Raw genomic sequence first — 26,729 nt, 5'->3', positions numbered from 1 at the left:
CAAATTTGTTTGTTGAAACCCTAACCCCTTGGAGGTGGGGCCTTTGGGAGGTAATGTGGGCTAGATGAGGTCTTGACGGTGGGGCCTCATGATAGGATTAGTGGCCTTATAAGAAGAGACACCAAGGAGAACTTTGTCTCTCTCCCTTTCTTTCTCCCTCCCTTCTCTCTCTCCATCTCTCCCTCCCTCCCTCCTTTCTCCTCCTCTTCTTCCTCTTCCTTCCCCTTTTCTCTCTCTTTCTCTTCCTCCCTCTCTGTCCTTTCTATGCACAAACACAGAGAAAAGGCCATGTGAAGACAGCAAGAAGGTGGCTTATCTATATGCCAGGAAGAGAGCTGTCACCAGAACCCGACCATGCTGGCACCCTGATCTCAGACTTCCAGCCTCCAGAATGGTGAGAAAATAAATTTATGTTGTTTAAGCCACCCAGTTCAGGGTATTTCATGGAAGTCTGAGCAGACTAAGACACATGGCAATGTACATTTTACAAATGGGGACAGTGAGACCCAGAAAAGGTTATATGATTCTCGAAGAGTCACAGAGGCTTTCAGTGGCAGAGCCCAGGTTAAGACTTGGCAATTTGGTATCTTTACAAATGCAAAGGGCTGATGGGAGGCCACTGGGGGACCCTCTAGGGGAGGTTCCAGGAAGAGGTGAGCAGGGAGCCGGGTTCTGAAATGGGGAGGTGGCCTGGTGGAGAGGAAGGGGCATGGAGGGCTAATGGGGTGGGGTGAGCCCCTGGGAGGCTCCTGGGGATGTGAAGGCAAAAAGGGAGCATAGTTGGAATGGAAAGATTGAGCAAGTCTGGGTGTGTGGAAGAGGCTTGGCTGAAGAATTTGAGTGTTAGAATTGCAGCCAAAGGGTTGTGCAGAGTGAGAGATCTTGGAGCTGGGGCCAAGGCCAACCACAGTGCCTACAGCAGGAAGAAGGGCTTATTTTGCTTCTTGGGTGGTTTTAGTATATCCACAATATTTTGCAACCATTGCCACTACCTACCATTACCCCCCAAAATAATTCCATATCTCCTGATTCCCCCTTCCCTCATTCCTTGGCAATCACTAATCCACTTTCTGTCTCTATAGATTTCTGCACTTTCATATATATGGAATCCACTCTACCACATGTTGTCTAATGTGACCATCTTCTTTCACTTAGCATGACGCTTTCAAAGAAAGCATATACCTATGCTATAGTGGGACTTCTTTCCTTTTTATGGCTGAATAATATTCTACTGTATGGATATTCCACATTTTTCTGTATCCTTTCATCAGTTGACGGGCACTGGGTTGTTACTTCTTTTGGGCTGTTATGAATAACGCTGCTATGAACATTCTTGTACAAGTTTTTGCGTGAATATATGTATTTTGTTTTCTTGCGTACACATGTGGGAATGGAACTGCTGGGTCATATAGTAATTCTATGCCTAACTTTTGGGGAGCCACCAAGCTGCTTTCCAGAACAGCTGCACTATTTTCCACTCCCATCAGCGATGTTGCAGGGTTCCAAAGTCTCCATAGCCTTGCCAACACTTGTCTTGTTTTTTATATAGCTGTCCTAGTGGGTGTGAAATGATACCTCATTGTGATTTTGATTTGCATTTCCCTAATGACTAACGATATTGAGCATCTTTTCATATGCTTATTAGCCATTTGTATAGCTTCTGTGGAAAAATGTCTATTCAGATACCTTGTCCATGTTTTAGTTGAATTGCTTGCTTTTAAGTAGTGATTTGTGAGAATTCTATATAGAATCTAGATACTAGACCCATATCACATATATGATTTGAAAATATTTCTTCCCATTCTCTGGTGGGGAGGGCTCTTGTGGGGCTGATAGGGACCTTAACCTTAGTGACAGAACACCAGACACTCTCCCACCATGAAGACAGAAACGGTCTCCCAGACATCTCACCCAAGAGGACATGTTAGCACTTCAGTACCTTTACAAAGTCCCATGTTCCAGGGGGACTCAGTGCATAATTCTGAAGATAACATGTTCTCCTCCCTCTTGTGTTCCCCTTCTCAGTGAACAATACCTACAATCATTCAGACTCTCAAGCCAAAAACCAGCGCCCCCTCAGGCTAATCATCTGCCACTATAGCGGTCACCTCCTGTCCTTTCTCCTCCTCCCACTCCCTGGTCTAGGCCAGGGTTACCTGAAGGATTTCAACAGCTCCATAATTATACGTAGACCTCCCGGCTTGCTTCTTCCAATACATTCTCCCTTCCATCAGCACGGGAGCAGAGTGACTTTTCTTAACCGAGAATGCCGTCATGGGGCTCCCCTCGCCAACCACTTCTCAATGTCTACTGTCAAGACGGAAGACGCACATGGAAGCAGTGGCATTTGGCTCAGACTGCTCTCTCCACCTTCCTCCTTGAAGTGACTCAGCCAGACTGAACCTTTTCCCAATTTTCCAACTCACCTCATCTCCACGCTGGGCAGAAATCACTCACTCCGACATAGGAAAGAGTAAAGAGATGGCAGTGGAGAGTTCCAAAATACGTCATGGGTTGGGCAGCAACAGGTCAGGGAGGAGCTGGGGGGGGGGGGTGTAAGGAAGAGAAAGGGTGTGGGGGAGGGGAGGGAACCTCACTTACGCATGTGCAGTGACGTGATTTTCCTTGGACGCACAAGCCCCACCTGGTGCTCATAGGACTCACCTGACCTTCTGGGGTGTGTGAGAGCCTGAGTCAGCCCTAGGTATTGGGAGGCAGATTCCGCCAGCCCACCCAGACCCTCCCAGATTCCTCAAACCCCAACACTGAAAAAACCCTCAGAGATTCCGTGGCCCATCCCTCATCCCTTTGCCTCTATTAAACCCCCCTTCTTCCCACCTCATAACTGGAAATAATGACACCCTCTGGGCTGTTGTGGAGCTCAAACCACGTGTGTGCCTGGAAAGCACCTCTAGACCTTTTGGTTAACTTTTATAACAGATGGGGAAACCGAGGCCCAAAGAGACAGATTGGTAGTTTTTGACCTTGGCTGTGGCTTAGGATCACTAGGAGAACTTGTGAGAAATAAGGATCCCTGGATCTTACTGCCGGTTTCTGGTAGGGGCCCTGTCATCTGTATTTTTTTAACAAGTGACCGCCGAGAACCAGGAGAGCCGCTGACTCTGAGGATACACAGAAAGCTGTGGGAGAGGGAGGGGGCCCCATCTTCTGACGAGATCTGGTTCTCCTCCCAGAATTCTGAGATGTGCCTCCAGCGAGAGGTCACTAGGTCCAGGCTGCGTATGGCTGGCCACCTCACTTTCCCAGACTGGAAGCCAAAAGCTGGTTTTCCTGCTGCCCTGCTGGAAATACTTCTCCCCGCTGGATTTGGCTATTAAGGATGTTCTGGGGAGAGAAGCCTCTTGGGGTGCAGTCCCTAATGAGCTGGGAAGGGGAAGTCTAGGGAGGGAGGGAAACAGGAAGCTCCATCCTACAGCAAATAGAACTGGAACCAAATTCGAAAGGAGACAATTTGTCTTGGGGCAGGGTGGGGACTGTGAGGTGAGGAGGGGATTGGCTGGGGCAAGGGCTTCAGCTGTCCATCTCACTCCTTATCCAGATGTGTTCCTTACCGGACCTGAACCTCATCCCCACTCAGGTGCAGTTGCCTAACAATACCAATCTAAAACAGGATCATACTACTTCTTTATTTTCTCTCTCTCTTTCCTCCCTTCCTCCCTCCCTCCCTCCTTCCCCCACCCTTCCAGGGTCTGGCTTTCTAATTTTGCACCCCCCCACCCCACCGTCTTGAGCTTTTGATCTGAATTGCTCTCCCCACTGAATTGCTTTTCTTCATTTATTATTTGTGTTTTCCGTACTCGCTTGGCAGAGCCACAGCTCTGGTCATGTCCACTCTCAGCCAATGCTGTGTCCACCCCCCACGCAGCAGCAGCTGGACAGCCGCTCTGACTGTGCTCACTTCAAAATTCGTGACCTTGAATGTCAAGAGAGCCCTTGGTACTGCCTGGCAATTGGGCTGTACCTGTCTATCCATTGGCTCTCCAGCCCTGTTAGACTACTGTTTCACTCCTCTGCTCCCCTACACCCTTAGTGCCTCCCCCCAACCCCCACCGCCCACACTCTCCACTTCCTATTCACTGACAAAATCAAAGCAGTCAGAATGTTCACACACCCACCATGCACTGACCTCCCTACCAGCGTCTCCACCCACGTACTCAGGCTTCCTACTTGCTGCCACAGGTGAACTGCCCATGAGCTGTGTACCTCTTCTTGTGCCCTGGGCCCCATCCCCCTTCATCTGCTCTCTTTTCCCACAGCATCATTTTTAACCTCTTCTGGATCATTCTCATCAGCATACAAACATGTCATTATTTCTCCCATCTTTAAAACAACAACAAAAATCTGGGCAGCTACATGCACAAGAGTGAAACTGAATCACTATCTTACACCGTCTACAAAAATAAACTCAAAATGGACTAAGGGCTTGGGGCACCTGGGTGGCTCAGTCGGTTAAGTGTCCAACTTTGGCTCAGGTCATGATCTTGCAGTTTGTGAGTTTGAGCCCTGAACTGGGTTCTGTGCTGACAGCTTGCAGCCTGGAGCCTGCTTCAGATTCTGTGTCTCCCTCTCTCTCTCTGCCCCTCCCTCACTCATGCTCTGTCTCTGTCTCTCAGAAATAAATAAACATCAAAAAAAAATTTTTAATGGACTAAGGACTTGAATGTAACACCCAAAACCATGAAATTCCTGCAAGAAAACATATGCAGTAATCTCTTTGACATCAGTCTTAGCAACATTCTTTGGATCTCTCTCCACACATAAGAGAAACAAAAGCAAAAATAAACAAGTGGGACTATACTCAGTGAAATAAGTCAGATGGTGAAAGACAAATACAGTACGCTTTCACTTAAATGTGGGATCTAAGAAAGAGAACAAACAAAACAAAACAAACAAAAAACAAAACAAAACAAAACAAAACCAGAACAGACTCATAGGCACAGAGAACAAACAGATGGTGGCCAGAGGGTAGGGGGCAGAAGGAGGGGTGAAACGGGTGAAGGGGATTAAGAGGTACAAAATTCTACTTATTAAATAAATAAGTCACAGGGATGTCATGTAGAGCATAGGGAGTATAGCCAATAATATTATAATGACTTTGTATGGTGACAGATGGTAGCTAGGTCTATAATGGTGATCATTTTGTAATATATAATAATATCGAAGCACTGTCTTGTACACTTGAAATGAATATGATATTGTATGTCAATTATAACTCAATAAAAAAAAATCGTGATGCCATCACCATTAAGAAAATCTTGACTCCTCTTCCCCCGTAACTACTCTTATGTGTCTCCCTGTTTGGGTTAGTTATTGCTGTGTAGCCATTCACCCCTAACTTAATGCTTTTTGAACAATCACCATTATTTTATTATCTCTCCGTGCTGTGGATTGACAGGGCTCTGCCGGGCAGCTCACCTGCGACATGTGGTGATACAGCTGGGGCTGTAGCCTTCTAGAGGCTCCACTGGGCTGAGATCTTAGAAGGCCTGTGGTTGGTGCCAGCCGCAGGCTGGAGCTTGGTTTGGCCTGTTGAGCGCAGGGCCTCCATTCTCTCCTGCATGTGGCCTGCCGTGTGGCGTGGGCTTCTTACAGCATGCTGCCTGGGGTCCAGCAGGGCAGAAGCTTCCAGGCTGTCTTAAGGTTTAGGCCTAGAAATGGCACAGCGTGGCTTCTGTCACATTTTGTTGGGTAAAGTCACAGGAACAGCCTAGATCCAGGGGAAGGGACTATACAAGGACTCCAATACCAGGAGACAAGGTCACTGGGGACCCCCAAGTGACAAGCTACCGCTCTCCTTTGCGGCAAAACTCCTCAAAGGAACCGTCTATCCTCAGTCCTTCTGATACCTCCCTCCCCTTCTTCATAAACCCATCCCAATTAGGCGGCCACTCCTGCTGCACTACGGGTGCACCTTTAGTGAAGATGGCCAGTGGCCTCCTCGTGGCAAAATCCATGCCCAATCCTCAGTTCCGTCTCTTACATGGGTTGGCACAGGTGACCGCTCCCTTCTCTTATCGGATTTCTAGGACCCTGTGCTCTCCCACTCATCCCCCTACCTCACTGGTCTCCCCTTCTCCTTCACTGATTTTCTTTTCTCCACAGCCTCTTGATGCTGGGATGACACCAAGCTTGGTCCTCGAGGCTCTTCTCTTCTGTATCACTGTCTTGTTAACCTCACCCAACGTCAGCACTTTAAATACCATTTATGTGTGTGTGTGTGTGTGTGACTCCACATTTATGTCTGCAGCCTAGACCTCTCTTGAATTTCGACTGCCTGTTTGACATCTCCACTGGATGCCCATGCACATCGAAACCTCTCATGTCCAAAACTGAGCTCCTGATTGTGCCCCTCCCCAAATCCTGGCCTGACCCCAACTGTCCCCATTTAGATTGGTGGCCACTGCTTTTTTGCAGTTACTCAGGCCAAAACTGCCAGCAGCAAAGCTGATTCCTCTCTTCCTCTCACACCCATACCCAAACTGCCATGAGCTCCTGCTAGATTCACCTCAGAAGATACCCACACTCTAACCACCTCTCATCGCTTCTGCTGCCCCCGCTCTGGTGTGAGCCCCCATCCCCTCTTAGCTGGCTGACTTCTCATTGCCCTTTCTTTTTTTTTTTAATGTTTATTTACTTTTTGAGAGAGAGACAGAGACAGAGACAGAGACAGAGCGTGAGCAGGGGCAGAGAGAGACGGAGACAGAATCCGAAGCAGGCTCCAGGCTCCGAGCTGTCAGCACAGAACCGGACATGGGGCTCGAACCCATGAACAGTGAGATCATGACCTGAGGTGAAGCTGGATGCTCAACCCACTGAGTCACCCAGGCGCCCCTCTCATTGCTCATGCTGCTTTGAGTCCAACCTCCGGTGGTCTACTGATTTAAAAGAGTGGCCCAAAGGATCCTTTTAAAATCTAAGCCAGGTCACATCCCTCCTCTGCTCAACACCCTCCTGTGGCTCTCACATCACTCAGCAAAAACACCAAAGTTCTCACCATCATGAACAAGGCCTTATGTGATCTGGCCACTCTGTGACCTCTGATCCCCTACTCTCCCGTCCACTGACTTTGCTCCAGGTGCTTGGCCTCTGATATTATCCCTCAAACAGAGAGGCACACTCCCACTCAAAACCTTTGCACAGGCCCTCTCCCCCACCTGGGATGCTCTCCCCCTAGGTCCCTGCAGGGCTCCCTTCCTCATCTCATTCCGGTCTTTGCTCAGAGGTCTTTGCTTTTCTCCATGAGTCCTTCCCTCCTCTCCCTGTTTAGAATGGTGTCCCCTCTTTGGCTTTTCCAGTCTCTCTTTCCCTGCTCTTTTCTCTCACTAATAGCTCTTAGCCTTCTAACATACTCCATATAATTTATTCATTTGTTATGTTTATTGTTTATTGTCTGTTTCATGCTGCCAAAATATAAGGGTCACAAGGGGAAGAATCTTTGTCTCTTGTTCACAGATGCGTTCTAATGCCTAGAGTGAAGCCAGGTACAGAGACTGCACTAAAATTCTACTTTTAAATTTTATTATAAGTATCTTGAATCTTTTTGAGCATCTCAAATCCTTTGTGACACAAGGCAGGCTATAGACAAATTTATTCTTGCAGTCATTTACCCATCTAACCGTCCATCCATCCATTCATCCGTCCATCCAATCTACTGCCCATTCATTCATTCAAATCCGTATATCTGCTTATCACGATCCATTCACATCTGTCCATCTGTCTATCTATCCATTCATCCCATTCAACATATGTCCAAATAATCTTTCAACATTTTTAAAGCATTTACTTTTGGCCAAGCACAGTGCTGGGCTCTATAGTCAAATCCATGACAATAAGACTCTGACCCCTGAGGTGGGGGTAATCAGATAAATAACTGTTACAGGATGTTTGCATAAGAAAAACTCTTATAACAACAGGGCCTCCAGTCTTATAGTAGAGAATGACACCATAAATGACAGCTGGTGAATTGCTTGGGTGGAGATAGACTGGGGGGAGAAAAGAGGGAGGTTGCTGGCCCTTCTCCCGTCTCTGTTTGATGCTCCCTCTTCCCAGCAAAAGATCAGAGCATTTGGATTCTCCTTCAAGTCTCAGAGCCTCTCAGAGTCTCCAAGTCTCAGCGCCTCAGTGTCGTCACCTGCAAAATGAGACAGCAGCACCCACCAGACAGAATTAACTAACCCACATGGGAAACTTCTTGTATCAGTGGTACCTAACCCCGACTGCACAATCCAATCCCTCGGGAAGCTGAGGCCCAGGATGCACCTCCAAACAATCAAATCTGAACCTTCTGGAGTGGGGCCCGGGCATCAGCATTTTAATCCTTTGGCAGTGGGGCCCGGGCATTGCTGTTTTTAAGAAGCTTCCAGGGGATTCTAATGTGCAGCCAAGCTTGTGTGCTGCTGGAGCTAGAGCCATTGAATCAACACCCCTTATCTGTTTAATTGATCTTGAATATTGCAGCTGGAGAAAGGCAGATTTAATTAGAGGAGACGAGACATTTGTGGAGATGCTGATGACAACGTCTGGACACTGTCAAGGCCCTTGCAAGTTGTACAGGTCTTCTTATCTTACTCTTACTCGTTTTGATTTAGCTTATGTCACGGGAGAAACTCATGTGCATAAAGCCAATGTTTGAAAGAGGGAGTTAAAGTCAGAGTTGGAGAGAAACTCTCAAAGGTTGAGACCCAGAGAGAAAAAGAGAAAGAAAGAAAGAGAGAGGGAAGGAGGGAGAGGGATGGAGACATTTTCTTGAGCTAATTGGTGAAGAATAAGTGGAAAATGGCAAAGAAAAATCTGTGGAAGCAAAACAGCTCTGGCCAGAACAAGAGCAATGAGAGAGTGGGCTGGGCAGCGGCTCCTCTCCTTCCAGAGGAGGTGGGGGTGTGTTTTCATGAGAAGAGAATCAGACCCATGTTACCACCTCATGGTCTTATGGTGACGGAACACTAGTCCAGGTCCCCTGAGAAGCAGACCCCAAGACAAGAGGTGTGCAGAGGACCTTGCGGGGAGCTGCTTGTGAGGAATAATAAAGGGGAGGAGGAACAGAAGGAAACAGAAGAGCCTCATGTCCAAGTGCAATTCGGACACCCGTGAAAGCTGAGTAGGAAGAGGCCTTGGACTTTTAGTGGCACTGAGAAAGCTGAGGCCAGGCCGATGGAGAGCCCCAGGGCAAAGACTGGCTGACTGTAGGGTCTCCACTGGGAGGGAAGACCAAGCTCTCTTACCACCACCATGTCCTGGAGCCACCTGGGGCAGCCACTGGAGGCGGTCAGCCAATTACACTCTTCCTAGCAGGGAGTCCTTTTAAATTTTTTAATATTTTTAAATATTCTTTTAAGCTTATTTATTTATTTTGAGAGAGAGAGAAAGAGAGAGAGAGAGAGAGAGGGAATTTCCAGCAGGTTCTGCATTGTCAGTGCAGAGTCGGATGCAGGACTCAAACTCACAAACTGTGAAATCATCTAAGCGGAACCAAGAGTCAGATGCTTAACCGATTCAGCCACCCAGGTGCCCCTTCTTAGGGAGTCTTATAGGGGCAGCTCCACGGCCACCACAGACACTCACAAAGCAGTGGAAACATTCATTCATCCAATCAGTATTACCGAGCTCCTAATAAACAGAGAGACAGTGAGACTTTGGCAGTGAACAAGGCAGGCATGTCCCTGCTCTCTGGGAGCTTTTACACCACAGCTGGAGAGACAACATTACCCAGTGAACTAGTCACAATTAAGGGATGCTAGAAAGGTTTGCAACGGGTGGATGACCATTTGATTTACCATCTAAATCTGGACCCTTCTGTAAGTGAAAGTGAGTGCTATTAATAATTATGCCTGGACAAGTGTCATAAACTGGGACTATCTTGGGCAAACTGGGATACGTAGTGATCTTGAAATAGAGATGCACCATCTATCCCAGGGAATCAGGGAAGACTTCCTTGACAAAGGGACATTGGAGCTAGGATCTGAAGGATATGTAGGAGTTAACCAGTTGCTTGGGCCTCCAATATATGTTATCAGAGTCTGGTGACCCCTCTTGTATGGTTGGCACACAGGTGTTGGTTGGTCATTTGGTGGTTGATTTCTCACTGTTTTAGTGACTCCCATATTGGGGAATGTCACCACTGTCTGGAAGAGCACTGCCTGGGATTCTTTTGACGGCATTTTAATGGAAACATAGGACACGTAGAAGAATCTGTCAATGGCTCCCTCTGCCTTTGATTATGTCATTCTAGTCAGAGAATGAGGGAATCTGTTGACATCTGATTATAACCCATTTTTACCTTTTTTGAAACATCAATGAACGTGCTTTCCTCTCATCTCTTTTTTAAATTGTTATAAAATACATAACACAAAATTCGCCATTTCAACCATTTTTAAGTGTACATTTCAGTGGCATTGAGTATGTTCACGCTGTTGTGCAACCATCACCACCATCCATCTCCAGAACTCTTTATCTTCCCCGACTGAAACTCTGTCCCCATTAAACATGAATTCCCCATTCCCCACCCCACAGCCCCTGGCACCCACCGTTCTACTTGTTGTCTCTATGACCTTGACTCCTCTAGGGACCTCACAGAGGTGGAATGATACAATATTTGCCCTTTTGTGATTGGCTTATCTCAGTTACCACAGTGTTGTCAACGTTCATCCATATTATAGCATGTGTCAGAATTTCCTTCCTTTTTAAGGCTGAATAATATTTTATTGCATGAATTTACCACATTTTATTTATCCATTCAATGGATATATATTGTTTTCACCTTTTGGCTTTTGTGAATAATGCTGCCATGAACATGTGTATAGAAGTGTCTCTTTAAGTCCTTGTTTTTGATTCATTTGGGTATATTCCCAAAAGTGAAGTTGCTAGATCATATAGTAATTCTCTGTGTAATTTTTTGAGGAATTACCTTACTGTTTTCCACAGCATCTGCACTATTTCACATTCCTATTAACAATCTACAAGCATTCCAATTTCTCCACAACCTTTCCAACACTTGTTAATTTCTCCTCTAATCTTTTATGGGGACTTGAAAAATTTTTTGAGATAATTGTAGATTTACATGCAGCTTTAAGAAATACTGTGGAGAGGTCTGTTATACTCTTCCCCGGATTTCTCTCCATGGCAACACCTTTCACAAGGATAGCCTAATATTGATATTGACAGGATGTTGACATTGATACAATCTTCTGACTATACAGTTTTAGATGCATTCATTAATGTGTGTGTGTGTGTGTGTGTGTGTGCGTGCAGAATTGGTTCTTTGCAAATTTATCCTCTATGTAGATTCATATGACTCTCCCCCCCCCACCCCATAGTCAAGATACAGAACAGTTCCATCACAAGGATCCACAGTATAGATCTTAAAAAACCTTTCATTTTAGAAAAACGAAAGGGGCGCCAGGGTGACTCAGTTGGTTAAGTGACTGACTTCGGCTCAGGTCATGATTTCACGTTTTGTGGGTTCGAGCTCTGCATTGGGCTCTGTGCTGAACACTTGCTCAGAACCTGGAGCCTGCTTCAGATTCTGTTTCTCCTTCTCTCTCTGCCCCTCCCCTGCTCACACTTTGTCTCACTCTGTTTCTCAAAAATAAATAAATGTTAAAAAAAAATTTTAAAAACTACACACAAATAGAGAGCATAGTGTAATTGACCCCACATGCCACCAGCCAATTTCAGTAACTCCCAATTTGTGGCAACCCATTTTCTCTGTAGCCTTGCCCACTCCCATATTATTAGGCAGCAAATTCTAGTCTTTTTATGGCTTCAACTGCAAGCATTTCAGAAAATAACTCTAAGAAACAAAGACATCACTTTTAAGCAGAATCACAACACTACCCTTATGCTCTATCCCCTGCCCCTGACCAACAATAACCCCCAGAAGAGCTTCACAGGGAATTTGTAGATATTGTAGCTTCTCCTTCCTGAAACTACATCTTAGCAAGAGTGCACATCAGCTATGAATAAGTTGCTGAAGGATAACAGACAAGACTAACAAGTTCTTTTGCTCCCAGACCCCCAAACCAATCCATCAGAAGAGCCTGTCGCTCTACCTTCAAAACAGAATCAACATCCAACCGCATGTCACCACCTCTGCTCCTGTCACTCTGTCCCAGCCTCCACTGTCTCTCACCTGGGCTGATGCAGAGCCTCCTCTCTGCTCTCCCTGCCTCCACCTCTGCCCTGCTGCACCTCAACTCTGCACTGAGCTGGAGGAATCTGTCAAGACAGAAGCCAGAGAGGGCCCCTCCTCTGCTCAGCACCCTCCCAGGGCTCCTCATCTCAAACACCTAGACAATCGCCTCCACCCAGCCTCCTGTTACCTTCTGATTTCATCCACTGCCCTCACTCCGCTCCAGCCAGAGGCCAGTCTGCTGTGGCATAGACGCCCCAGTCACCCTTCCACCGCAGGACCTTTGCTCATGCTCTTCCCTCTGATTGGAATACTCTTTCCCAGATGTCCACTGGAATTTATCCTCTTTAGGGCTCTGCTCTAATGTCATTGTGTAGCTTCTGTTTGCACTCCTGGATCCACTCTCTACCGACTTCCACCCTGCTCCATCTCCTGGGTGCTGACTGTAGGGACTAAATCAACAGAACTTTCACCCACTGGCTTCCATTGTGTTTGGCCTACAGAGGGCACCATGAAAAGCAGCGAGGTCAGGTATTTATTCCCAGGGCTCCCTCCTAGGTGACTGTTGAAGGCTGGTGGTGGCCCTGTCAGGTGCCCTCCCTATATAGTCTCTGCCTTCTGTCATGTGTCCCTCCCCTCCTCCTACTGCTGCCGCCAGCCTCAGGGTCATAGTAGTCTCACTCCACTGTTCCTGGTTTCTCCCCATCCTGCTCACATCATGGTAAATAGTCCCTCCGCTAATTCTCCTCCAATGACCCACTTCGGTGTGCCAGCTGTTCCCTGCTGGGATGCTGACGGATGCAGTAATCTTCTCGGTGAGCTTGTCCCTGGCAGTGCATAAAATTGCACCCTCCCACATGTCCACACCCTCTCTGTATTCTCTGCTTTATGTTCCTCAGCATTTTTCGCCATCTACTGTGACACATATTGTACTTCCCTATGTTGTTTATTATTATCTGTTTCCCCCAAGTGGTGTAGCTGTGGTCTGTGGCACAGGGTGTGCACTGCACAGTTCCAGAAGTCACTATTCACACAGACTTCAATGTGATAGGACAATGGCACCTCCTAGAGTTGTGTAGCAGGGTGGCACCATCCCCCATCAGAATAGAAGCTCTGACTTTTTTTTCTCTGCACTATTCTTTTAAGTTTTAAAGAATATTTTATTTATTTTTAAGAGAGAGAGAGAGAGAGACAAAGTGCAAGCAGGGGAGGGGCAGAGAGGGGGTGGAGGGAGACAAAGAATCAGAAGCAGGCTCCAGGCTCTGAGCTGTCAACACAGAGCCTGATGAGGGGCTTGAACCCACAAACCCTGAGCTCATGACCTGAGCTGAAGCTGGACATTAACTGACTGAGCCACCCCGGTGTCCCACTCCACTATTCTATCTCAAGTGCTTAGAACGGTGCTCAGCACATAGTAGTTCTCACGAAATTGTCATAACGACCGTTAATCTCTTCTACTTCCCATGAGAAGCATAAGTGCAAGGATCTTTACAGGGCGGCATCAGCAGGTCTAGGGGTGTTCCTTGATACAACGGTCCCTTGCAACTGCAAGGCCCTGGAAGTAGGAACCGTGTTTACCTCCTGTACTACCTACTATAGGGTGTCCCCTTGGTGTCCCTCCCAGTTCTTCTGAGAATTTCCCTCAGCCAAATGGGAGCCCCCTTGCTTGCGAGGTCCTGCCTTCCACCCCTGGGAGGGTCTGCGGCCCATGACTGATACAGGTCCAAAATCCTGCCCCCTGGCCTCAAGGTGGGACCAGCTCAGCTACGCACCCTTGAAGGGCCAGAATAAAGCCGGCCTCCCTGCAAAGGTCGCATCCTCACTTAGCTCCCACCCCACATGTACATTAGTATCCCGACTGGGGCTCCCCTTCCCGGGAACCTGCCCTAAGATGTCTGTGTAGTCCCCATGCATGGCATACTGTCCAGCACACAGCAGGTGCCCCCTCACTATCATCAGTGAATGAATAGATCACTGTGGGTTGCCTTCCCACCCCTGCCACTCACTACCTGTATAACCTTCGCCAAAGCGGTCCTGATCTTGAGCCTCAGTTTCCCCAAAGTCCAGGCGGGATAATCCCATTCATGGAGATGAATGACCCTGCATGCTGTGAGGGACAAACACTAGAGAGGTGTGGCACACCCTCACCCTGTCCTGATAGCTTTTTCCCCCCTCCCTGAATGTTACATCTTGTCTGGCCAGCTTACTTGTTAGCTCCTGGTGGGGTGGCTTTCTGTTTCCTGGCCTCTTTCCTCCAGGGGACAGGGCTCAGAAGCACTCACTCTGTGGATGCTCTTTGCTTGATTGAAAGTGCTTTGGGAAACAGGAGGAACTTGAGGAAAGACAGCGATTAGAATAGACCATTAGGTATTAATGCCACCCACCATCAGTGCAGCGGCCAGACTGGCTTCCTTTGAGTCTGCTGGGCTGCAGTTAATTAGCTTTTGGATTTCTTAGCTGTGGGGTGTCGCTTTAATCATCTGCCACCTGGCCCCAGCTCAGCCCTGGTGGGAGAGAGGCCTCTAGAAGCATGAGCTGAGGAGAAGCCAGATTTGCAGAATGAGAGCCCATCAGGGCTGAAACTGTGCTCCAGTGACTGGACTGCCCACCTGCTTGCCCCATTGGAGGTAACTGAGGCCTGAAGAGGCTGGAACCAACCCTCAGCTTGTGGCAGAGCTGGGATTCAAGCTCGGGTTTCCTGTGTTATGATTTGGAGCTTTGTCCATTTCAGAATCCCTCCCTTCATTCCACAGACCCTTCTCTAGCACCTCCTTAGGGTGGGACACTGGGATTTCATGGATGAGGAAACCAGAACTGGTCCTTTCCCTCCTGGGGCTTATACTCCTGTAGCACCGGGCAAGCAAGCAGATACAGTGATAATGGCATACGGTAACAAGGGCCATGAAGGAGACAAATAGGGCAATGAAAAGGACTACCATGAATTACCCTATACAGGGATGTCAGGGGAAACCTCTCTGAAGAGATGACTTAAATTCCCTAAGATGACAAGAAGTTTCTCTCTCTCTCTTAAATATGTGTGTGTGTGTATAATTTATATTAATTAATTAATTAATTTATTTATTTATTTATTTATTTTTGAGAGGGGGGAGGAGGGTCAGAGAGAGAGGAGACAGAATCCCAAGTAGGCTCTGAGCCGTCAGCACAGAGCCCAATGTGGGGCTCGAGTTCATGAACTGTGAGATCATGACCTGACCAAAACCAAGAGTCGGACGCTTAACTGACTGAGACACCCAGGTGTCCCAAGAAGTTTCTCTTTATAGATGGCAGCTAATAAAGAAAGATGAAACAATAGCATGAGAATATCAGAATTTTGCAACCGCTCGTAGATTCACGCACCAGGCTTTGAGCGTCAGTGGCCGCAAGCATCACAAAAAGGGAGGCCAGCAGGCACTAAGTGCCTCCAGATGGAAGAACACAGCATTGCCCTGAAATTGCTGGAAAATTGAACCTAAATCTGATCAAGCCCTTAGCTCAGGACTATTCAGTGAAATACACACAAATGCGAGTTACCCAGGTCACATATGTAATTTTAAGTTTTCTGGAAAGTATGCTGAAAAAGAGTAAACAGAAAGAGGTGGAATTAATTTTAATAATAGATCTTATTTAACCCAACATATTATCATTTCAACATATAATCAACACAAAAAATGATCAGTGAACTCTTTTCCATCCTTTTACACACATCTCAACCTGGACAAGCCACATTCAAGTACTGAGCAGCCACGTGTGGCTGGCAGCTACTATCTTGGACACCACAGCTCTGATCAACTACCAGTTCCTAGGAAATTCAGAAGACAGAGGAATGTGTGAATATCACCACGCTGATGCAGTCTCCAAAATCCACAAACTCTGATTTTCTGGAGAACTCTACAGAAAAAGCAATCCAGTTTTTTTTAAAATACATTTTAAAGGGGAAAAGTAATAGAAAACCCATAAATTAATAGAGTCTCTAGAAACATACATATCTACCAATCACAGTGTGTGTACCTTATTTGATCCTGTTGAAGCAAACAATCTGCAAAATGTTTTATAGTGATTATGAGATAATTGGACATCTGAACACTGAAGATTTGATGCTACTGAGAGTTATTTGTTCTACATGTGATCATGGTATTGTGGTTATTTATTCTTTTAGAGAGTTATTATCTTTTGGGGAGACATACTGAAATATTTATGAAGGCACGTTGAAATAATATGGAATCTGGAATTTGCTTTAGCGTAATATGGGAGGTAACAGAGTAAAGGGGGGGTGGGGTGGAACAAAACAGGAATGATAATGGGGGGTTCCAGGTGAAGGACACATGGGTCTTGTTATGCTATTCTGTCTACTTGTGTATATGTTTGACATTTTCCATAAGTAAATTTTTTTAAAATTTTTGATGTTTTTATTTATTTTTGAGAGAGAGAGGAAAAAAAGAGAGAGAGAGAGAGCATGAGCAGGGGAAGGGCAGAGAGAGAGGGAGACAGAGAATCTGAGGCAGGCTCCAGGCTCCAAGTTGTCAGCACAGAGCCCAGTGTGGGGCTCAAACACTTGAACCGCAAGATCATGGCCTGAGCCGAAGTTGGACGCTCAACCGACTGAGACACCCAGGCGCACCTATAGTAAAAAAATTTTTAAGGAGATTGGGATGATATTGGAAAAGGTTGCAGATAGCAGAGGCCACAAAACAACAGATTCCACAGGGTAGGGATGTTTGCCTTATTTATCAGTGTTTCCTAGCATCTCCCATGAAGGTGACACATGGTAGGCACTGAGCACGTTTGTCTTTTGCAGTCATTTCTCTCCTTAGGGCTCTTCAGGTATATCCCACTGGAGGTGTACAGTCAAATTACTCTATCTTTAATCATAATTCTTCTCTTTGTGGTTATATCAGCAAAGTTTTTTTTTTTTTATGGTTCTCTTTGTGGTTTATCGCAAAGTTGATTTATTTGCGAGAGAGAGAACGAGAGAGAGACCAAGCAGGGGAGGGGCAGAGAGAGAGGGAGAGAGAATGTCAAGCAGGCTCTGCACTGTTAGCACAGAGTCTGACACGGGGCTTGGTCTCATGAAACGTGAGATCATGACCTGAACCCAAACGAAGAGTTGGACACTTAACTGACTGAGCCACCCAGGTCCCCCAACAATGGTTTTTTCAAGGCTTGTTTTATTTTATTTTTTACTTTTAGTGATTTTTTAAACTTTAATTTTATTTTATAATCATGTAAAGTAGTTGGATGTTTCCCGAGTCAAATCTACAAAATTAGGCATATCAAAAAAGTCTTACTCCAATCCCTGACAATTTTCTTTTGAGGAGTTCCCTCTACCCTTTGGTATAGCTAATAGGAGTGAAGGCGGGGGAGGGGGAGAAACCTCCTCCTGCCTGGAAGGTTGACCGAGGACCCATCAACAAGCGCATTGATCATATCTCTTTGGAATCTGAAACTCTAACAGAAGGACAAGGACATGAAAGTAGCTGGACTTTACTCATCGGTGGTGGCACACTGACCAGACTGCCCTCACTACAGTCCCACTCTGGAGGTCCTAGCATCCTCACCTTCTGGCACTGCTTTGGCTCCTGCCTCCATCCCAGCCAAGTTCTCCAGCCTTCTCTTAGTTCTGATCCCCCGATATGAATCCACTAAGTTCCTTTTTGCTTATGTTAGCTTGAGTCCCTTTCTGTTGTTTGCATCCTAAGACCCCTAGCTGAAGCACAGATCTCCAGTGAATTCCTTAATCCAAGTTCCTATAAGACATGCCTAGAGTGAGAGCTCAGAACCATCTTGGGGGGTGAAATGAGCTTAGAGAATGCCCTGAATTGGGCAAAGCTACAGAAGCAGATGCGGCAGCCAGGACACCTATGCTGGAGGCTTGGCCGGGTTATTGATGGTCCTCAGGGCCCCCCACCTGGTGATATCAGCCTGAGGGTCCCCAAGCCTGTGTTTAGGATGGTGCTCCCTGAAGCCTTCACCCCATCTCTCCCCAGCGTATACATTTCCATCTATAGCATCACCAGAGCAAGGGCTGTGATTTCCACCGTGGCGCAGCCTTGTTAGCTATTCAGAGGATAGACCTTTGAGGTTGAGGTATTTTTTTGCTGTCTTGAGTCCTCTTGACCCTGTTTCTGGCAGGCTGATTGAAATGCCTGGAGGAGCTAGGCCAGGTGTAGGGTAACATGGAGCAGCGGGAGCTGGAGAGAACTTGAGGGGTTCTGCTGCTAGGTTCTAGCAACTGCCACCATGAACCTCAGGGACCAGATCCCCTTATTTTTCATGAGAAACTAAAAACTAAGAATTTCATGTTAAGTGTTCTTATTTTCAAAATACTCTAAAAACAGATCAATGGGATGAACTCATCCCACAGGCCATCAGCTGGGAACCCCTGGTCTACCACCTACATTGTGTGCTCTCCTCTCTGTGGGGTCATCATCTGCCTGTCTGTCTGCCTCTCCCATAAGTCTATGAGTTTTGAGAAGGTCAACATCATGATTCTCTTGTTTACAGCTGAATCCCACACACCTTGCTCACTCCCTGGCATGCAGCAGAGTTCAGTACGTGCGTGGGTGGTCAGACGGATGGATGGATGGATGGACTGACAGATGGGAGGGAGGCCACACCACTCGTGGAGGATGACAGTGCAAAGATATGAATCAGTACCATAGCAGGCAGAGGGAGGGAGAGAGGGAAGAGAGGTTGTCTGGCTTCTCAGCTTGGACGTGGCTGCACCATTAGGCATTATTAGCAAGCTCTTCTGCCCACGTCCACAAGGACCAGACCGGTCCCTTGTCAAAGCTGCCAGATTCTATTCTCGGAAGAGTGCTTCCAGAGCATTCACTCCGCCCTGGGCGAGGGACCTGCTTTCCTGGCTCCACAAAGCTTACTGACTACCCGTGGTTACTCAGAGCTGAGGGCCTGAAGGTACGGCTCCTGTGCTTTCCCCTGTGCCTGGCCTCCGAGCACCTCTGTGCCCCCAGCCCCAGCAGGGAAGCAGCCTGCCTAGCGCCCTGCTAGTCTCAGGGCATAGAAGTCACGGCTGTCAGGCCAGGATGGGGCAAGGAGGGGGGATGTCCCTTGGTCTGCACCCCCCCCCACTTTGCTTCCTTGCTGGCTTCCTATCTGGAGCTTCTCCTCCCCTGCTCCACCGCCCACTTGGCTGTGAGCACACAGAAAGACTCATCAGTTGCTATAACAACACCTACCACCTTCCTCTGCACTTAACCAGGCTATTTAGTCCCTGCCGGATAATGGATCTGCCTGTACAGTGACCGGTCCCCTTTAAACTGGCCAGCCACTGGCCCAGCCTTTGGCCTCAGAGTTGCGTCTGAGGGAATTATTACTACCACTATTAGCAGTGGTGGTGTTGTTTCTGGTTGCCAATTACGGAGTGCTCACTGTGTGCCATTGTTACAATGGAGCCTTTACAGGCACTATCTCATTTAATTCCTCAGTGACACTATGAGATGGAGAACATGGTTTTAACTTATGGCTGAGGGAAAAGCCAGCATGGTCTAATAAGAGCAGGGACCCTGTAACCAGACTGCCTGGGTTCGAATCCTGACTGCCAGATGCTACCTGTGTGGGCAAACCACTCCTCTGTGATTCAGTTTCCCCATCTGTAAAACAGAGATATTAAAACTGCCTAGAGTAGTGTCTGTCATGTTGCAAGTGCTTGTCTTGGTTGCCCCAGAAGGGGACCCTGAGATGAGGGACCAGCAGAAATAGTTTGTTTGGCAAGATCGGAGGTAGGCAATAAGGAGTGAGCAGAAAAAGGGGGAACCCAGGAAACTGCTCTGTTAAGTTACCAGTGTGGACAGCTGGAGATGAAACCTGTCTGAAGCCAGTATAGATGCACCCCTCCGAGTTACCCCATCTGAAGAGTGATGGAGTTGGGGCTTAGCCACTAATTGCACCAGCCATAGGTTGAGGGTTGCTCCTGGGTGGGTGTGAGGTCCCCAGCACTTCTGTCCTACTCTATGGACTCCACGAAGTCACTCTGGCATCTGGAAAAAGCTTGCAGCCAGCTGATGTGGGTGCCGGCGGTGGGGAGCTGGGCTGGCCATGCACTGACAGCACCTGATGGTATCTGCTACAAAGCTAATAAATACTCGCTGCATAAAGGAACAAAAGAAACTGTGGAAGGCAGAACGGCTCCCAAAGATGTCAATGGCCTAATCCCAAAGACACGTGACTATGCTATGTTACATGGCAAAAAGACTTTGCAGACGTAGTTAAACGTACAGATCTTAAAATAGGGAGACTGTCTGGTGGAACCAATCTAATTACATGAGTTGTTAAAAGCAGAGAGCTTTCTAGAGCTGGGGTGAGAAAGAAGCAGCAGAAGGAGCAGCTGGAGAGATCCAAAGCATGGGAGAGACTGGACCAGCCTGAGAAGGAGAGCTGGCAGCCCTTGGGAGCAGAGGCTGGCTCCCAGCAGACATCTGGCAAGGAAACAGGACCTCAGTCCTGCAGCCACACGATCTGAATCCTGCCTACGACCCGCCTCCACTCCAAAGTGGGTTCTTCCCCAGAGCCTCCGGGTAAGGGCCCAGGCTGGCCAACACCTTCACTGTAGCCTTGTGAGACTCCAAGCACAGTGCCCAGCTGAGCTCCTTGGACTCCTGAGCTGCAGACTGTGAGATAATAATTCTGTGTTGTTTTAAGCCACTGAGTTATGGTAATTCATTACATCAGCGCTGGGAAATGAATACAGAAACAGAGGCTCAGAATGTGCCAGAAATTTGCTCAATGACACACAGCCAGTAAGTGAGAGAGCTGAAAGGTAAACACAGTATCTTCAATAAGCAGGTCCCTGACCTCTAGGTAATGCTGCCTCCTGCTCCTTCCGGGGCAGGAGAAGAGAAGGAACCCCAGAGAATGTCTGTGGAAAGGGAGAGAGTAAGAGCATAGATTCTGAGTCGGACATGTTTGGTTTGAAGTCTGCTCTGTATCTAATTAGCTGGGTCACTTTGGGCAAAATCACATTACTTCTCTAAACCTTGATTTCCTCATCTGTAAAACGTACGTGATGATAGTGCCTCCCTGGTGGAGTGTTCTGTGAAGATTACATGAGATTGTGCTTATGAAGGGTTATTTATGATGCTGGGCACATGGGAAATGCTTGGTAAAACTTGCCTACTATGGTCATATATTCAGCATCCATTTTGTGTCAGGTGCCACAGTGGTACCCCAAAGCACACAGTCACGCCCTGAGGTAAATACCATCATGCCCTTTTTGCAGATGAGGCAACAAGGTGTATGGAGATGAAGGGACTTGTCCAAAGTCACACAGGTGGTGTCAGAGCAGGACTTAAACCCAGCTCAGCCAGAGTCCTGGGCCCCATGTCTCTGTCCACCCCTCCCCAGTAGTCCTGAACTTTGTGCTGAGGACTTTTACCAGTGAGCCTGGGGAATTAACCAGAACCTTCCTCTCTCTGCCCCGAAGGCAGTCTTGCCAATTCCAGATGCTCAAAGAAAGCTTTCTCCTTCTGGTTTCATTTTGGTGTCTGATCTGATGCCTGTTCCATACCTGGTGCCAGAAAGGGACACCCCTGGCTTCATTAAACACATACTTACAGGGGTCTTGGCTTTGTCAGACCCTGTCTTGGGCACGAGGACACGTAGCTCAAACAGCCCTGAGCCCAGGACTGAAGAACACCTGATGAGGAAGACAGACGTGTGAATGACTACAGCACAGCGTGCCCAGGTTATAAACCAGTTCTGGATAAAATAGGATGACGAAGGTGGTAATAATAATACACTATATTGAGATTGTTTTCACATTTGGCTAGTGAGAAGATAACAGACATTCAAAGAAGAACAAGGGCATTGCATGTTGGTGAGAAGTGATAAGAGAAAAAATAAGACAGGGAAAGAAGATAGGAATGGTGCAGGAGTAGTGTTAAAATTTAGACTGTTTCTTTAGAAGGCCTCACACAGAAGGTGTGTGAATGAAGTCCTGAAAGAAGTGACAGAGCTAGGGGTGCCTGGGTGGCTCAGTTGGTTGAACGTCCGACTTCGGCTCGGGTCATGATCTTATGGTTCGTGGGTTCAAGCCCTGTGTCGGGCTCTGTGCTGACAGCTCGGAGCCTAGAGCCTGCTTTGGATTCTGTGTCTCCCTCTCTCTCTGCCCCTCCCCTGTTCATGCTCTGTCTCTCTCTGTCTCTCAAAAATAAATAAATTAAAAAAATTTTTTTTTAATGAAGTGACTGAGCTAGCTATAGAGATACCTGAAGAAGAGTTCCCCAGGCAGAGGCAACAGCCAGAGCAAAGGCTCAAGAGTGCCCAGGTGAGTGGAAGAGTACCTGGTATATTCCAGAAATATAGGAGACCAGAGTGGTTGGAACAAAATAAGGGGGAGAGAATAAGTGAGGTCAGTTCATGTAGGGTCCTAATGGCCATCAAGGACTTCAGTATTTACTCTGTGATAGGGAGCTAGTAGAGGGCTCTGAGCAGAGGAGAGTTAGCAGGAGCAGGTCCTGAAAGAGTTAGCAGGACTCCCGGTGTTGGGTTGAAGATGGGCTGGGAATGGGAGACAATAGCAAAAGCATGAAAAACTTTTCGGATGTCACTGCAGAGTAATCCAGAGGAGAGGCAATGGTGGCCTGAGCCACATGGCAGTGTCGACCAGTGGTTGGATGCTGGAATCAGTGTGGAGTGATCTCAGACATCTATTGCTAGACAAACAAAGCAAACTTTAAGATACAGTGTCTTGGGTCACATTTCCCCAGAAGCAGACCTTGAGACAGAAAAGTGGATATAAATAGTTTATCCCAGGAAGCACTGGTAGGGGAGAGGGAAGTGAGATGAGAAAGGGGGAGGAGCCAACAAAGGGTATGCTACTGAGCAAATTAATTTTTCAGTAACTGAGCCTCAATCCCTCTGGGGAGCTCTAGGAAACAATGTTGAACACACTTCAGTGATCTCAATAGAGAGGCAAGAAGATGGCGTTCTGATATATGGACTCCTGCTACTCATTGGTTGATGTCAATTCTTAGAGGGAGGGATTAAGTTCCTGGCACTACAGTACTCTGCCCTGGAGCATGCTAGAGGACTCCTGTGACCAAAAGAAACCTGTAGGTAAGAAAACTCAGGTGCTTGGAGTTGGAAGCAGAGTCAGTGTGTACAGCAAGTACACAGAGTATGGCCAGGACATCAGAAGTGCCTGTTAGGCCAGGTTTGTGATATACTGTAGTTCTTGCTTTTAAAAAGGAATGGCTATAGAATAGCTCTGAAAGGATAGCTAAGATGCTGGTGACATTGGTTGCCTCTGGGGAGGGAAACTGGGATATTTAGAGTCAAGATGGTGGAGATACTTACCCTTTACCATATAACTTCCTATATACTTTTAATCTTTTATGGTGTTCATTTTAACTTATGAAATTAAAAAAAGTAATAATGGGAATTTCACTTTCATCCATGAAAAATGCAATAGCCAGAGGGAAAGAAGGGACACACACAAGTGAAGCATCATGTTCACCCTGATGTTCAGCCTAGAGGTGCTTTCCAGATCACAGTGTAGGATGGTGGCAGAGAGCAGAGTTTGAATCTGCTGAAGTCGTTGATATTAGCAGGGCAAAGTACCAGAGGGAAGGGAGTTATGCAGGGGAGGATGATAGGGGGAGAAGTCCATGTGGGAGTTTCTGATAGGTTCTTGGCCAGGGGCTGTGGTGCACATGTACAGGGAGACTCTGGAAGGCCCAGAAGAGAGTAAATGCTGTCACTAAGGGTTGAATGAAGACACTGGTGGTCACCTGATGGAGTTCCATAGCAGTCACAGTGGACAGACCACACTGAGTATCTTGGACATTCATTTGACATCTCAGAAAGGCTACACCTTAAGAGTAAAGATCAAGCATTAGGGCTATGCACTAGTACAAAAGACAGAAAAAGATACACCACACAAATGGTAAGCTAAAGAAAGCTGGTGTTATTGTGTAAATATCAGACAAAACTGACTTTAGGACAAGGAGAACTATCAGACTGACCAAATCTGACTCCACGCTGACAGCACGTAGCCTGCTTGGGATTCTCTCTCTCCCTTGCTCTCTGCCCCTTCCCCACAAGTGCGCTCACACACTTGCTCTCTCTCAAAATAAATAAATAAACTTTAAAAAAAGGAGAAAAATGTCAAATCGATAACCTATCTTTAATTAATACCTCTAAGAAACTAGAGAAAGAGGAGCAAATTGAACTAAAAGTGAGCAAAAGGAAATAAATAATAAGGATTATGGTAGAAATGACTAAGAGAGTACAGAAAAACAATACAGAAAATTAATACAACCAAAAGTTGTTTGTTTGAAAAGATAAACAAAATTGCAAACATTTGACCAGATCACCAGGAACAGAAGAGAGAAGACTCAAATTACTAAAATCAGAAATAAAAGAGGGGACATTATTACCAACCTTACAGAAATAAAAATTATAAAGGGCCAAAGTTACCTTGATACCTAAACCAGGAAAAAGGCATAAGAAAACCAATGACCAACATGCTTTGTTATATATGGACAATTATATATAGACAATATCCTTTGTAAATATAGATGCAAAGTCCTCAACAAAATCATAGTAAACTGAATCTACCAACCTATAGGAAGGATTATACACTATTACAAAATCAGATTTATCCCAGAAAAGCAAGGTTAGTTCATCATCCAAAAATCAAGTAATCATATCAATAGAACAATAAACAAAAATCACATGGTCATCTCAATAGTTGTAGAAAAGAGCATTTGACAAAACCCAGTACCTTTGCATGATAAAAAAATCTCAACCCACTAGGAACAGAAATATATAACATTCTCAATTTGACGAAAGATATCTGTGAAAAAACTACTGCTACTTACTAGTGAAAGACTGAAAGCTTTCCCTCTAAGATAATGAATGAGACAAGGGTATCTATTCTCATCACTTTTATTCACTATTATAATGTAGGTTATAGCCAGGAAAATCAGGCAAGAAAAAGAAAAGTCTCCACATTGGAAAGACAGAAACTGTCTCTATTTTCAGAAGACATAATCATGAATATGGAAAATCCTAAGAAATGAACACCAGAAAGAAGAAGGAGGAGAAGGAGAAGAAGGAGAAGAAGAGGAAGAGGAGAAAGAAGAAGAAATTACAAATAAAGAAAGAAGGGAGAAAGGAAAGAAAGAAGAAAGGAACTATTGGGCTAATAACTGAGTATAGGAAGGTTTCAGGGCACAATATAAATGTACAAAAATCAATTCTATTTCTATGTACTAGCAATGCATAATCCAAAAAATGAGATTAAAAAAACAATTCTGAGGGAGAGGCCACCATGGCGGAACAGCATGGAAGTTTTTTTGTGTCTCTCATCCCTGAAATGCAGCCACATCAACACTAAACCATCTTGCACACCTAGAAAACTGATTTGAAGATTAACACAACAATCTGCACAACCTGAACCACAGAACTCGGCAGGTATGCTGTGTGGAGAGGTAAACCGGGAGAGAGAGAAGCCGTGGAGGGCAGGGAGCTGTTTTTGCTTGTGGAGAGAGGACACAGATGCGGGGGAGAGTATGGGAAAAGCAACCCCCCAAAAGGAGCTGGAGAGAAAGTTGAAAAGTGGAAACAGCCATGGGGACTGAACTAAAAAGGGAGAAAGGAGAAAGAAGAGGGTTTAAATTCCATTATGACTCTATAAAGAGGGGGAGCACAGAGTCTGAAACTCCGTAGCTCGATACCTGGCGGTGCTCTGGTGGGAAGGGCAAATCCCCAAGAGCAGAGTGAGGTCTGGGGATCCTCAGGCCACAGGGGAGAGGCGGTTCCCCTATTGGAGGACATCTGTAGAGGCTCTGCAGCACTCCCAAGGCAAAGGTGCCAGCAGATCCTGGAGAACAACCACATTCACTGGTTCTGGAACAAGGACATTAAAGGCGAAGCCTGGCTCCAGATGTGTGTTGTGATTTTCCATAATCCCTGAAACACTGCAGCTGCACAATCTCCTGAACTTTTTCTGGGGCAGGCTGGCACCCAGCCGCAGTCTCTGGGCATCGGCAGCAATGTGGTCTCCAGAACATTCTTGGGGGTGGGTGGGCACCTGGCCATTCCTCAGCAAGACCCTCCCCTAGAAGGTCTTAGCGGGTGAAAGCTGCCGTCCCTCAGAAGCGAGTGGTTGGGAAACACAGCCCCATTTGAGATAAAACTCAGGATGGAGGTGCCACCTGGTATCCTGACAGTTTGGTCACAGACAGTGTAGAAGCAGGGAGTAGAGAGAAGTCAGAGACAAAGGAGGGTTGCTTGATTGCTGGTCAGTGAGAACACAGAGTTCTGATACTAGAGAGCGGGTAGCTGGGTGAGGCCACTTTCACCCCTCCTGCGCATGCGCATACGTGCCTATGCGAACCATGTCAATCCACCCAAGGAAGCTAAGCAGCATCATCTAGTGGAGAACAGAGCCATCACACTAAACCCCACCCAAATGGGCCAACAGCGCTCTTGACCAACACATGTCTCTGCCTGTTTGGTTTACAGAGTATAAAGTGCTTCATAGCATGACACCAATGGGAAACCAGATGTAACTTCAGTCATACTTCATTGTGTTCACTGGTCCTTTTATTCAATTTTT

This window comes from Panthera pardus, unplaced genomic scaffold (genome assembly GCF_024362965.1).
Source record: "Panthera pardus isolate Hobbes unplaced genomic scaffold, ASM2436296v1 HiC_scaffold_8, whole genome shotgun sequence".
NCBI classification, from domain to species: Eukaryota; Metazoa; Chordata; class Mammalia; order Carnivora; family Felidae; genus Panthera; species Panthera pardus.
The sequence above is the reverse complement of the archived record's forward strand: the minus strand, read 5'-3'. Positions refer to the sequence as shown.